The following is a 13,890-nucleotide window of genomic DNA, read 5'->3' on the forward strand; positions in this document are numbered from 1 at the left end:
AAATTTGGCACACGCGTTTCCTAATGCGTTTCTAGAACGACGACCGAACACTTTTATTCACTCAAAGGTGTAACACTGAAGTAAAGATGTAAAAAAAAAAAAACCGGAGTTATGTCAAATTTATTGATGGGTTTAGTACCACGGACCAAGGAGACACACCAAAACATAGCAGAGAATTGAAAAAAAAAAAAATTACGCGTCATGAGGTAACGTTACGTTCTGTGAATTCGGCTGTCAGTTTCTTCGTTTTTTCTTGTGATTTTCGCTCCTCAAACAGCATCTGTGAAACAAGAGTAATGAACCATCCAGATAATGTTAGTTTCTTCTTTCAGAAAAGCCTCGACTGTGTTGTTCACTGGTCTATGTAGCGGCACAAATACAAGCAAAGAAGAATTGAAGGTTGGCCACACTTACAGCCGCATGACAGAACTGTAGCGAACAGCTTAATAAAGTTTGTCTCGAATCTGGACAAAAGTGTGGCACCGCCCTATAGCAATTGCTAGTGAAACGACTACACGTAGTTTATAGTCATTAAGGCTAATATCTTACAACGTATATATACCAGGTTTTTGTGCGAAGACGTTAAACAATATTTAAAAAATCTTTAAAGATAGGCTGAAGCATTCTCTGCAAACACGCTATAGTCAGGCGCTAATCCTGTAGCTCATACTGTCCCTTGTGACGTACATAAGGAATAAGGCAGGTAGACGTAAAACAGAAAGTCATGATAAAACATAGCTACATGCAAGGATAAATAGTTGGCGGTACCTAAACCAACCAATAACTGCCTTTAGCGCTTAGTATGGCCTGTGGAATTATTATCTTGAAGCAGTAAAAGTGTGCCGAGAACTTTTTCCCTGAAAATATTACATCAAGCTGGGAGAAAGTTGTTCAGAAAAAGAAAGGAAATACGACAACCAGGAGTGCGTACAAGAAACAGACAGGTGCGACTAATTGGGTCACTGAGGTGCGAATCTCTTTGCAATTTGTTGGGAGAAGCCTCACGTATTTGCTCGCGCGAGCAAACGTGATTGGCGCGCAGCAAGGCACGTACGTGAGGCTCCTCGCAAGGGCTTGCCCATAAAAAACCAAAAAATAAGAGTAAAAGTAAAAATGATCAAAAACTACGCATCAGCAGCCATATAACACAGCCTGCTTGTTTCTAAGGGTTAAAACATGTTTTATTCTAGACTAAGCCGATATAAAAAAAAAAGTTGCGCATAATTGCGGTCGAAAAATACCGAGCTGCGCTGTGTATGGTACGCATAGCAAAGGAGCAAGTCCAACTGAACTGCATCGAGGTATTTACGAGTGTGAACGAAAGCACAGCATTCATGGCTGTGTATGGAACGGATGTAATCGAGTTACCACGTCACCTACTGTCACTGGAGCCGCAGTCTTACGGCAAGCGCGCTCATGCTACGTTACAGAAGCTCCAGTAACGCCCTGGGATCTCTACGTAAATTTCTCCTTTCATCCCGACGGTCACTGAGAAAATACAAAAGGTGATCAAACAATATTTACGTAAAACGTTCGCAGCGTATGCCTTTGTATGGGAAGCTTCGTTTTCCCCATTGAATATTGCGAGTCTTGTCTTTTTTATTTGCAAAGTATATTTCGGAATCCACCACGGAGTTTTATCGCACACTGAGATGTGACATCGTCACCATCTTAACGCAAAACACATTATAGTAAACCTGTGCGAAAGAAAAGCGGCAACCACAAAAGCGCCGTCAAATTGCTACCTCGGGTGTTTTGTAAAGCTAAACAAGACGTGAACAATATGCGAAAACTAGCATTTACACAAGCACGTCCGAATGGGCAATGTGTCTACACCCAAGCCAAAGGGAGGGTTCCGCGGCACTGTGAGAAAGCAGGTGGGGTTTCCAAAGACCAGAAAGCTTGCAAACTCCTGATCTACACCATCACATTACGCTCGAGGAAACTAGGTAAATCTTTTTATTCTCATAGCGTTGAGGGCCCCGTGTCGAAGAAAATCCGGCGTCGGCGTTTGACGCTTCGCGGCCCGCGTCCAGAGTCGATGGTCGTTTCAGGAATAATCATTCCGAATCTCTGATAAGCAACCGCGAAAACCCAACAACGCAAGCCTTCCGTGTAGAGCAAACTAGCTTATAATCTAATTGAGTTTCTCCAACTAAAACGCGTCACAAAAATCGTAAAGTACCACTTGCACTCAATCCACAGACAAGATGGCGTCGGATTCTTTTTTTGGATATTAGAGAAAACATAAATATGTCATGCGGAAACTGAAACACAAACCCCTTTTCACCTGATAGCGTTTTCCAGCTACCGTTCGAGGTTTGTCTTGTACTCGCGGACAACTTTCCGTGGCAATGAAGGGAAAACTACGGGCGCGTGGCTGCTGCAGATGCGTTTTCGCACTAAGCAATCCGGCAGTGTTTGACAGTGTTTTAATTTGCTTGGAGCAGATGCTAAATCGACGGAGCTTCCACGTGCGACGGTTTCACGTTTTCCCAGATGCGGAAGGAAACAGCCGCAATATAAGTAAAACTTCACGCTCAGTGGTGTGTTCCGTATTATTTAACTGTTGCTAATAAGGTCTCTATGATTTCTCTTGCTTAGCCTAAACGTACGTGTATTACAACGCGGGACTCTACTAAGAAGCACTCTCACTTGCACACGCTTTGCCTCCGTAGCTTTCCGTTCGTAGGAACAGAAAGTTGCCCGCAAGTATACTAGGACCGGCGCGGCCGCTTCGGTTCCTCGCACACCATCCAAAAATAATAAAGAACACCCACACTACACTCGCCTTAGCGTATAGCACGCCGCCAGCGTTTCCTGGTAAACATTTCGGTTACATAAGCTGCGGTTAACAGGAAGCGTAAGAAGCATTCAGCGATGTTTTATGCTATCCCGCACCACCCTTAAAGGCGAAGCTTGAGTGTCCACTTAATTTTCGTAAATGTTAAGGCGGCCGTTTCTACTACGCGGCGGTAATTGCACCTTTATTCCATGCCGACCAATAACTACTTCTTATTTTTAATACTTTATTTAAACATACGTTCCCGATTTCTACATCGCTACACACCACACCGCAGCGCATCCAACACTAGAGCGAAAGAGACAGCCTTTTTCACAATAAAATATTGAGTATATTTATTCACACAGTTTACTAATCAGGACGAAGTAAGCGAAAATATGGGTTCCGAATTTCGATAACGCTTACGTATTCACGAAAGAAGCCATCTGATCACGCTCGGCTGCACCCGACCACCGTAAGAATGACACTTTGGGCACACTGCTTATTAGTGTCATAGACTTCACGTCTCGCTAATTTCAGCTTATTCTGAACACTCAGCTAGTCTCGAACAACGCGAAACTTAAACTAAGACTTCTCGTGCGCTCGCCAGCGCGTGCTCTCTCCTGGGTGCTCCTTCCTATAAGCCTTGGCAGAAACCGCTTCGTATTGCTAGCGCCCGAGGCCCAAACCATGAAACGTTCCTTTGCTTCGAGCGCTTCCTAACCTTACGTGAGGCCTCCTTACAGCGAAGGACCGATGGAGGAAGCAAGCGTACTCTGAAAGCTCCCTTCACCCGTCCTCACGTAAGGAGTGGTTGCCGCATGCCTGGGTTCGAGATTATCTCTTAAAAGCTTTACGCGAACACCATTATTCAATAAAAAATGTTGTATCGTCGCACAATCGTTGAATTGAAGAGCTAATACAGAGAAGCGTGGACGCTTTCTTCTAGTTTTGTTTACTAAACTTAAAAGAAGTTGCGCATCACAGTGAAAAACTTGATGTGCTCCATCAACGCTGGCACGCCGGCGTCGTGCAACGCCTAGCAACGCCTAGCAACGCTTTCATGCCGCACACGTGACTGAAACGAACATGCCTGGCAAGACGTACCGTGCTCGCGCTTATCCGCAGGTGGGCGACAGCGCGCATGCGCAAGCAAAGGTCACGTGGTTAAGCAGTGAGGTGAAGCGCTCGTTCAGGGCCAGGAGCGGCGTAAGGACGCATGAAGGCAGCTTTGGAGCTACCTTATGCTGAGGAAGCAATAAGGAAGCCTTCACCGAGGGCCCCTCACTAAGGAAGTTTTCAGAGTGACATAAGGTAGCCTCACCGCAATGAAGGCTTCCTTACTGAGGTAAGGAAGATTTCATTGTTTGGCCCTGAAACTGCGCACTTTAGAAGTCACTATTATCTGTCGGTCAAGTTGGTGCATGTCAAAGCCTGTTCGAACCATGTAGCACGGCCAGACTAGCGTAGCCAGATTTGAGCACATCTACGCGAGCTCGCCCTTCAGCCCTGTCGCGCACATAGCAGACGTTGTGCACTACAGTTAGCCACTACAGCTGCATGTAGCTGCGTCTGCTCTGTAGCGCCGCTACCCGAGTTGGCGCGGGGTGCCGGCACGAACCCTCTCTCTCAATTACAGAGGTCAACCGTGTGCTCTGATCGGTGTCCGTAGGTGACGTGAATATATATGAAAGGCGGGCTGGAAACTTGATCGAATGCCAACATCCCAATGGAACCGGTTTTATGGTTGCCGAGTTGCACACCTTCCAGGTGCGACGCCATCATGTTTGAATCTCCGTTACCTTAGGAGCCCTTTCAAGGCGAGTCCGTAGTGCTGCATCTATGGCTAAGCCGTTGTGCGTGCTGCCAACGTACTCACACAGGCGAGCATAACGACTACACTACGTTCGACCCTCGGCAGTTGCGCACTGGCCGTAGTGATTAGTGATGAAGAAAATGGGTTGCTCGTGCCAATTTCTGCGATAAAACAGGCTCGTGTAGTTATCGGGCACACTGAAGCACAGGAAACAAATGAGATACCGCGACCACAACCAAGGGTTTAGGGACAGCTTCGGAATTTTGCCCGTCACAGGTGTCAAAATCAAAAGTTGTGGAATCTGCGTGAACATCAAAAATCAAGCTTAATCTGCGTGTCACGGTCACGTTCACGCGATGGGACGTCGTGGGCAGTATCCCCTCCCCTGTAGCCTTGCAAGGCATTAAAGAAAGAGCGGGGGCGCCATGCAGGTGATCACAAGTGATCTCTGATTGCCCAAAACCATCTTCTATTGAACCCATTGCAGTGTTTTTTTTTTTTTTTTTGCTCCTAAGTGTCTCTGAAACATAATATTTAACGTCAAGTACATGTCCCGACATCAATATAAACGTTTGTAGAACCTATAGGTGGCTTCGGCACCAGGAAGCTCTTGCACCATTTCCTGCTTTTTTGGGCGCAAAAATAATCGTAGTTTGACTATGCAAGCATAAATCAACCAAGATATGGCTACTATGCTTCATTTTAGGTTTGAGAAACCGATGCGCCTGGAGGCCATGGGCGCCTGGAGGCCATGGGAATGAATTTACCTTTCAGAAGTCGGTCCCGTGACCAAGAACTTTATCCCCAAGTTAATAGTTTTTTATATTGTGGTATACAGGCGCTAGGTGGCATGCCGGAAGAAAAGGAGCCATACGTCAAACACCGTGAATGTTCTTAAATAGAGCATGCTATTTTTGCTGCAACTGCACTTAGGTGAGTCGGTTCATGTTGATGCTCAATGCCTGAGCCTTTTTTTGGCAAAGTGTAAATGGCTGGTGCTTTCTTTAAACAAACATTTGCAGTCATTCAGTGATAGTTCTGCTGCGTGCATTTTTTTAGCACGGGCCATCGTGCTCCTTTTTTGTACCTACTAGTTTTCGTTCTTGTTCTTTTTCCTAAGTGAAATAGACACTCTGGGGGATCGGTCGTGAATCGGGCGTGAGAAAACTGTTAATAATAATGCTTTCGCCTGGCAGCCGCCGACTTCTTCCTCTGCCGGCTTTCATATACGGTGCGGGCTTATGTGCCTCGTGCCTCCTGCTGCTCGATTAGAAGAAGACGAAGCAGAATGAAAAACAGGTAGATTTACGGCTCCTGTCATCTGAACGTTTCTGACGTCTCTCGCTCTTTGACTCGCACAATGTTTTCGTGTACCTAATCTCAGTCCCTATAACGCGGTGGGCCCGACGTAATTGTAAGGCGATCGCGATTTCAAAGCAAGGCTACGAACAAGAGTCCGACTACCAGTGCAGAGGACCACGCCACGTTAAGGATTCAACTACCGCTATTTGGCTACAAAATCGCTGGCTACAAAATCGCAGGGCTATCGCTGCCTTCTGCTTTTCTCCTCACCCTTTGGCCATACTCTGCTACTCCGCTTTCCGCCACATGCTTTTACTGTAGCCTCCTCTTCCGCTTTCATCCTCGCGCTCTCTTCGCTATCGCCTTCTTTCATTCACTGCGGCACCCAAGTGCACTGCTGCATTCACTGCTGCACCCAAAAAGTCATGGCATTTGGTCATGTTTGTGTTAACAGCAAACAATGAATGTGCTCGATTAAGAAAAAGACGCAGCGGGAAATTGCTCGCTGTAGACGGATAAACATAAACCACGACGCAACCTGAGAAATTATAGTGTTGAAATATCCAAGAATATAGAAGAAAAGAAGAGAGATCGAATCGTCATGACCGAACATCAAAAGTTACGGTAGGCGTAGAAGTTCCAAGTTATAACAAATTATTTTTAGAACAGCTCTGATAGCATGCCCGCCACAACGGTTGGTTGCGTACTGTTAAATGCTCACATGCAGTGGCCTGCAGCTCATGGCACTGTGCGAAAACGCGCTCGCAGCGTAAGCGAAACCTTAGGCGCCTAAATGGATGCAGACGCGGAGTTGGTCGCTGCGGACCCGTGCGCTCGCTGCATTGAGGCTTCATAATGTTATGCTCCACTTGGGGTTATACAGGCAGGCAGCTATAAAATCTTCGCATAGTTCGGTCTCAATACCAGACTGCGCAGTTAAGTTCGTTTCTATCGGACTTCGTGAAATGCTCATTGTAGCAGTTTCGCTGAACGAAGCAGTCATGAATCGGGAATAAATAACGTGTTCTTGCAGAAATAAAAGGCGTACGAAACCGCTAAAATGATAAAGTTCCGACGCACGACATAGAATATGTGTGATAAATACTTAGGTAAATGCACTGTAACTAAATCCGAAATGTCGAATTCGTTTTTTACTTGATTACCAAAGTTCGTGTCAAAACGCAATGAAATGTTTATTGTTACGCACCGCAACACATACAAGGCATGCCGAAATTCAAATGCAGTTAGATTTCGGATAATAACACTGTTAATATTTGTCGTTTTGGCTACTCTTTTTTCTCTTTAAAGACGAAGGCTTTCCCTGCGACCTACCCCACATTTCCTTGTGGGCTATGTGTTTTTCTAGCCTATTTCGTAAGCCCATCCCCGATATCTGGCCGTATCAATTAGACTTTTACTTCGTGAATTAGATGAAATCAATTACTTGTCGTAAATTACGTGTTTTCTTGGTTATTTTGTAATTTAACAATTGTTTTGTTTACTAGGTAACGCTCACGGTTACAATTACATTACATCACGGTTACAATTACATGTACCAAGTTAAATTTTCTGACAAAACAAACTTAATATCCGAAGCAGCTTTGAGTGCTTAAATTTAGCGGGAATTAGTGCACGAAATTGTGCAAATAAAGGAGGGTAAAGAAAAGTTCGTTGGTGAAAACACGTGCATAAGTTACCCCATTTCCAGAACGAGCATCCTGCAGCTTTCCATTCCTTTTATCTCTCTGTCTCTCAAATACGATGAAATGACCGGTGCATGGTAGCGTTGCAAATTTGCTAAGCCCTCTTGGAAGCCCGACACCAGCTTTCTGCACACAATAAATATCTCACTATCTTTCTCGGAAGCGTGTCCAAGCGGCCTTTATTGATGGTAAGAGCTGCTACTCCTTACTTATTTACCGCTTAGTGCATCTTGTGACAACATGATGTTGAGAGATGTCTTTGCCTTTGAACGTGTGTCTTTATATATGTCTTATGTACACCAGACGCAGATACGCCTATTTTTGCGATTGCAACGTACAGGAAATTTTATAGGGTTTATTATTATGCAGGTTCATGATAAACTAGATCACACAGTATCAATGGCTGCTGAGTAACGGGCACCGGAAGCGTAATTTCCAGCATGCCCTGCTTATACTGTTATTTAGGTCATAACATAATGTGGCCAATAAACATTGAGACAACAATGTATGTGGTTTCAGGCAATTTATGAATTTATTTAAAAAAAACGGCGCAACTCTAAGCCACGCGCTCTCTAAGATTTGACCGACGTGCATGTGAAGAGGAACGTCTCTAGCGAATTTCACTGACATCTGTTGAACTGGAGAAAGGTAAACGATTAAGTCCAGTATGATGAATGAAGTTCACTATTCAGCAGTGGTGGTATCTATCTATAGGACATAGGAGCTATTGTATACCTAAAATTAGTTTTTTTTTCTTTTTCGTCTTAACGCCTTGCATCAGCTATTCTAAATTGTCTCAATATACAGAGGGCACACAGTTCGCTTTTTGTAAAGGAAAACAGCCTGTATGCTAGCATATTATTTTCCAACAAATGTACTTAAGAAAATGCTGGTGCCTTGCATGGTTAATTATGAATAACTGCCTGTTAAATACTGAAGTACTTATTAGCTATACATGTCAGATAACTCCATCAAACAATCAGAGCCCTTGTCTTGACAGTGAAATTGAAGCGGTAACTAGCCCTACTTACGTGGTGCCCCGCCCGAAACATTCCATTCAATTAATCTGAGTTGCACCTAAAACTGCTCTAAGAAGGCTGCATCGAGTAATGCAAGACAAAGTTAAGCGGAACACCTTTGTTCTTAGTGACAGATTACGAGGACGAATACACAGAAAGTATTGCTATAGTCTCGCAATTTCTACTAAGCGCACCAGCACTGACACTGACCTTTCGAATTTTTGCAATAGAGGGTTGAGCCCACAAACGAACAGATTAGAAGCAATTGCTACAGATATTCTATTTCTCTAGATAATTTCAAATTACTGATTGCACGTTTCCGAAAGAAAAAATGTTATAATCTCCACTGCGTTGTCTCAGGAAAAATTCGTTCTTTCCGCTTGAGACATGTGGAATATAGGTGGATGTAGCTCTGATATAATGGCGCCAAATAACACCAATTTTATATCCCTACTTTATTCAATCGCAGTAGGATCAGTATGTGGAATACTTTGCAGATTTCAACTATCGTGTTCTTTGGCGAGCTTGAAAGAATAGACCTGATTACTTTCTGTTACGGAATTATTTGCTAAAAATGATAGGTTTGCGCAAGTTTTCCGTTCGTCCACTAAGTGAAGAAAAAAATACTGCGCTGTGCATTCTAACGCCTTTTCTTCATAAGAAAAACACTAAAAAGGAGGCAGGGTTCGGTTTTAAGAGACAGCCGTAGCAGAGGTAGTTGACATCCCGTTCATTAGTGGATAACTTTGCGACACCATTCCGTAATTTAATCCTTTACTTCTGAATGTATGTCAATCAAGTGCTATAAGCTGCCGTATCTAACCTGCCGTACTCCTAAGTAAATTCGTATACATGTTCTCGCGTTAAACAAAGGTCACACTGTTTAGAAAATGTTTTATGGCGATATTTACCAGGCTACTGCCAACTTAGCGACACCATTCTGTAATTTAATCGTTTACTTCTGAATGTATGCCAATCAAGTGCTATAAGCTGCCGTATCTAACCTGCCGTACTCCTAAGTAAATTCGTATACATGTTTTCGCGTTAAACAATTAAACAAAAGTCACAATGTTTAGAACAAGTTTTATTGCCAAGGAAATTTATTGACCTGTAGGCACGCTTACAACTGTCGTATGACCGAAAAGTACAATATAAAGTACATCACATGCAATACATCATACTTGATGAAAAACAAGACAGATTAACAAATGAAATAATAAATGGTGTCTACTTGACACTGGCTTTGCCACACACAACAACAGCAACAACAACAACAAAACTCATTACCGCATCCACGCAAAAGCATTATTGTCAGCCTCGAATTTATGAAAGGTACCCGGGGCACATACAGATACAGTCTGAACTCAGGCAACAGAATTGAGCATTATTCTGGCTGTAGAAAGACTTTGCCTCGGGAGACGGTTATGTACCGCGTAGACCAGCGGCGAAGAAACTCGGCTTCACCGAGTTTGAAGAACTGTTCTTCCAGATGACCCCATATTATCACCCGTAGTTTCCGCATTCTGGGGTACATTGCTCTATTTGACTGCCGAGATCGTTCTGCGATGTTACGGAATGGCGCCAGCGACCGCGTTACTGCCAATGGAGCCACCGCCTATCATAAACTGCACTCTTGCTTTGTAAGAAAACCAGCGTTGCGGCTCAGGGATCTTTGTAAACCTTTCTCTTCATGTTCCAAAGGATAATGTCCATATGCAGAAGCCGACCGACTATTACTGAGTAAAATATGGGCCGCACACGTTTTCATTTTAACATTTCTAATTTTCTAATTCGCTATTGGATAATGCTAGCATTAATTTTTTTTTCACTGCAATATATCTTGTTATCTGCTATGCAGCTTGATAGGGCAAAAAAGCCGCGTTCAGACTACGGGCGCAACCTACGGATTGTACACACGGATTGTAAGCGTACACACAAAGCGCAAGTAGTTTGCTTAGACTACGGTCGTCTTGAGCTGAAAGTAGGCAAAATTTGTAACCAGGACTGGGCGTTAATGTTGGAGTACCCGCTACTTTGACGACAAGCACAGATACGATTGTTACGACGCCGCCAATGCTCGAAGCAGTTTCGGTTAACACCTTCCGGTCACGGGGCTTTCGGCCTCCCCAGATTCCTCTATTAGAAAAACGGCGAGCTGGTGATGCCATCGGACGCTGCTGTGTGGTGGCCTGGGATTTTGTGCATGCGCACGTGTGTCTGTTGCTACGGGTGCTTTGTGAAGTGATGTGCAGTGTGGAAGAGTCATCGCTCTGCAGCGATGAGCTGCTGATCGAAGAAGTGCGACAAAGGCCGCTACTTTACCACCAGCACCTCAAAACGTATCGTGACAACAGGCTCCAGAACGACACCTGGCTTGATATCTGTTCTTGATGCAGAGCTGTTGATTTGCAAACGTCCTGCTATATTTTTCCTACTTTCGAATTCTTGAAAATTGCTTTAAGAATATCCAAGCCCTAATTCCAGAATCCGTGACCAACAGTCACTAGAATTTACCTTTATCTTTGAAATGCAACAAATTTCATTAAAATCGGTGCAGGGGCTATCTCACAGAAGCGTTTCTGCATTTTACAAGTATTTGAATAGGCCGCGCCGGAGTTGGGCCCGAGCTCAAGCTTCCTCTTAAGTAGTTGCTTGAAGTAGACTCAGCGGCGATGTATATCGTAAAGCTAATGCTGGGAACTAAAATGAAAGGAGCGTAAAAGGCACAAGTGGAGTTTATGTAGATGAACGTGTTCAACCTGATTTATTATATGTAAACATTTTCTTTACTATGTGCAATGCAGTGGCGGAACTGCAGCATATTTGAAGTTGCCTTCGGTAGAAGTTTCTTCGGCTGGGAAATGTCTGACGCAAATCTAATGCCGGCGAAGCGGGTGTTGAGAAGTCGTGGGTTCTTCTGCCGCACATTATGTTCCTGGCCGACGCAATAGAACGCCGAAGGTAAAAGCTTATTGCTAGCTTGTTTGCTACTGATTGCATCTACAATGTCTGTCGCGCCACAACCGGTATGAGGCCAATGAATGCGCAAACGCACAGACCCAATAAGCAGAAAGAACGTCAACGCATACCGAACACATAAATCAAAAACGTTTCACCAAAGTGACCAATAAGGTTTTGCATTTCCACGCACAAGCCGTCTTATGAGTCTATGCCAATTTTTCTCACTCTTTTCCCTGTCGACCTAGCATTCCAAAGCACATGGTTGATATAGCATTACATTTCTACTGTGACAGAGGACAACCAACATTCAAGAATATAGGAAAACATTTTGTAGCCAACAGCGTGTACAGTGAGCATTCATTGTATTTTCAGTACAAACTGGAAGTTCCTAAACAGTTCCTTGATGCACAACTACAATCAGCTGTTTTCTTAGTAAAGTTCATGTCTTGTGCCAACTAAAGCCACATAGAATGTGGCTGAATATAAGAACAAAATGTGTTTTTTTTTCTCCACAGCACCGTCTACACGCTGATGGGGAAAGATGGGAGAGGATTCGAGCTGTCCCATGCTCAGTCACCTCAGTCTGTCACTGACGCAGCGTCTTCAATACAAAATTTGTGTCGCACATTTTTATGTAAACAATAACCAGCAGACGTCACTGGCTTACGACTTACTGCAAGAACTCCCCTGTCACAAAGTTTGTCCAAGTGCAGCTGCTTCCTCTGCACCAAGTATTGTGGCAGATACACTGCCTGTCGCAAAAACACCAAAGTCGGAAACGAGCTTGGAACAAATTTCTTTGCATGTCGCAGGTTCACCACATCGCTCAACTTGCTCTGGAGAAGTTTCTTCGAAATCAAGAAATTGTAAGCAAGCTCACAAATAAAAAAGAATGACCCTGATGACTTAACGATGTGTACACTTAGAACAAATTAGCAGCGGCTAAATGAATTAACGGCCGCTGCGGTGTCTGTAGTAGTCAATAAACCCTTCCTAATGAGTTTAAAGGGTCTTCTCGGTAAACACTATGATCGAAAGGAGGAGGAGGTTAAGCTGCAAATTCGTAGCCTCTTAGTTGAGGCAGCATTGCCTGCGAAAGATGCAGTGTTCTGAAAAAACCTATGTCAATGACACTTCATTGCAGCTGGTTAGGGCTCTTGTGGTGCTTTGTGCTTCGTGCAGATATCGCGACGCGAGGCGCTTTGTGTTGAGAGCAAGTTATAAAGTTATAAAGGAGTGTCGTTTTTTTATAAAGTTATAAAGGAGCAAGTTATCTAAGTTATAAAGGGGTTTTGTGTTAAGTGCTGGTGATCTGACAATGCAGTGCTTTCTTGCAAGTGCTGGCGATTTCAGAACAAAAGGCGCTTTGTGTGAGAGCAGCGGATCTCATTCAAAGGTGCGTTGCGTCTTAACTGCTGGTGATCTGAGAATGCAAAGTGTTTTCTTTTGAGGGCAGGTGGCCTCATAACTCAAGCTGCTTTCAGGAGATAAGAAGCATTCTTATTTTATATTTGCTTGGGTTGCCATGTAACTGAACTTACGAATGAAGTTCAATGTAGGTTTCATTCCCTGTTGTTTTGTAACCGTGTCGGAATGCTTCAGTCCCTGTCATTGTTTATTATATATAGGTTTATTATATATAGGTTGTAAAATTTACTAACTCAGCACTGAAACAACAAGCAGCGCGCAGTCATCCCAGTCAAATAAAGAATTATGAAAAAAAAACAATTGTGTATGCCGAATGTTTAACACCGCTGACATCAAACTGCTTAATCAATCTAGCCACGCTAAACAAGTGGTGAGCAAGATGACAATTTTTAATGAAGGCTTCCCTCGAAGGATTGGCACAGCCGGACGGGTGCGAACACCTCGAATTTTTTGTTTTTATGTACGTATACACACGCACATATACAAACACACGCACGAACGTACATATAGAGTAGTACCCTCCTCGATTGCTCGGAAAAAAAGTCCTGGCTGCGCACGTGGCTCGAAGAGCTCGAAAATTCGCGTACAGACACGCATTACCTTGCAACAAAAAGCGGTGATGTTTTTCAGCTTGCATATGAAGTTTCGTAGAGCAGGCCGCAAGGCTAGAAATGTTATAAAGGGTGTTTAAAGAAAACTTCGCACACGTGTGGTGGACAATTACGTGAACACATTTTGTATGCCGAAATCAGACGAATAATTGGGGCCAAGAAAACTGTCGTTCCTGCAGCTATGTCAGTGACCGTCAACCATAACCATCCTTCATCACTAACAGTCATTCACACCTGCGGCACGTTTTAGATATGTGCGGTGCAGACA

The 13,890-nt window shown here is 43.9% G+C and overlaps 1 long non-coding RNA gene across 1 annotated transcript in view; it reads left to right on the forward strand.

Annotated features, from left to right (window-relative positions):
• Positions 1–13,208, forward strand: part of LOC140214064 (uncharacterized) — a 167,369-nt gene extending 154,161 nt beyond the window's left edge. Inside the window, exon 3 of the long non-coding RNA XR_011890981.1 lies at positions 12,099–13,208. This is a non-coding gene — a long non-coding RNA (uncharacterized lncRNA). The remainder of the gene's footprint in view (positions 1–12,098) is intronic.
• Positions 13,209–13,890: the final 682 nt, after the last annotated feature.

This window comes from Dermacentor andersoni, chromosome 11 (genome assembly GCF_023375885.2).
Source record: "Dermacentor andersoni chromosome 11, qqDerAnde1_hic_scaffold, whole genome shotgun sequence".
Classification (NCBI taxonomy): domain Eukaryota; kingdom Metazoa; phylum Arthropoda; class Arachnida; order Ixodida; family Ixodidae; genus Dermacentor; species Dermacentor andersoni.